This window comes from Haliotis rufescens, unplaced genomic scaffold (genome assembly GCF_023055435.1).
Source record: "Haliotis rufescens isolate VD_foot unplaced genomic scaffold, xgHalRufe1.0.p SCAF_34, whole genome shotgun sequence".
Taxonomy (NCBI): Eukaryota; Metazoa; Mollusca; class Gastropoda; order Lepetellida; family Haliotidae; genus Haliotis; species Haliotis rufescens.
In genome coordinates, this window is record NW_025964046.1 from 315001 (window position 1) to 316289 (window position 1289).

General features: G+C 44.1%; 1 protein-coding gene across 2 annotated transcripts in view; it reads left to right on the plus strand.

Moving 5' to 3' along the window:
- Positions 1-12, plus strand: part of LOC124123828 (neural cell adhesion molecule L1-like) — a 61423-nt gene extending 61411 nt beyond the window's left edge. For both annotated transcript variants that reach the window (XM_048380967.1, XM_048380966.1), the window contains one exon: positions 1-12. This exon is cut by the window's left edge. The gene's annotated coding sequence lies outside the window, so the exon portion shown is untranslated.
- The last annotated feature ends 1277 nt before the right edge of the window (positions 13-1289 follow it).

Consider the following 1289-nt stretch of genomic DNA (forward strand, 5'->3'; position numbering starts at 1 on the left):
CATATTAATTTGTTGGTTTGTTCCTTGTTATAAACTTTAATGTTATGCATTCATATGATAATGACTCGTCCCTTGCTTGACTAATTGCAGCAGGTGAAATGAGGTGAAATGGGGTTCTAGGTCGCGTTCAAAATTATTACACATATACAGCTCCAAGAAGAGCTACAGGCCTTTATAACAGCATCGTCCCTTACATTATCGATTTACGTGCATAGATTTGCTTCTGCTTTTACCAAATGTTATGTGGGATTTAACGTGTGTGTTTGTGAGTGTGTGTTTGTGAGTGTGTGTTTGTGAGTGTGTGTGTGTGTGTGTGTGTGTGTGTGTGTGTGTGTGTGTGTGTGTGTGTGTGTGTGTGTGTGTGTGTGTGTGTGTGTGTGTGTGTGTGTGTGTGTGTGCGCGCGTGGTGGTTGTGTGTGTGGTGTGGTGTGGTGTGGTGTGGTGTGTGTGTTGTGTGGTGTGGTGTGGTGATGTGTGTGTGGAGTGTGTGTGGTGGTGTGTGTATGTTTGGTTGTGGTGTGTATGTGTGGTGTGTATGTGTGTGGTATGTGTATGTATGTGTGGTGGTGGTGTGTGGTGTGTGTGTGAGTGTGTGAGTGGTGTGTGTGTGTGGTGTTTGGTGGTGGTGGTGCTGTGTGTGTGTGTTTGTGGTAGATACACACATGTTAAAGTCTTTCTCTACATGTGATGGTAGACACACACATGCTACAGTCTTTCTCTACAGGTGGTGGTAGACACAAACATGCTACAGTCTTTCTCTACAGGTGGTGGTAGACACAAACATGCTACAGGCTTTCTCTACAGGTGGTGGTAGACACACACATGCTACAGTCTTTCTCTACAGGTGATGGTAGATACACACATGCTACAGGCTTTCTCTACAGGTGATGGTAGATACACATGCTACAGTCTTTCTCACTAGGTGATGGTAGATACACACATGCTACAGTCTTTCTCTACAGGTGATGGTAGATACACACATGCTACAGGCTTTCTCTACAGATGATGGTAGATACAGATGCTACAGTCTTTCTCTACAGGTGATGGTAGATACACACATGCTACATGCTTTCTCTACAGGTGATGGTAGATATACACATGCTACAGGCTTTCTCTACAGGTGATGATAGATACACATGCTACAGTCTTTCTCTACAGGTGATGGTAGATACACAGATGCTACAGTCTTTTTCTACAGTTGATGGTAGACACACACATGCTTCAGTCTTTCTCTACAGGTGGTGGTTGACACACACATGCTACAGTCTTTCTCTACAGGTGATGGTAGA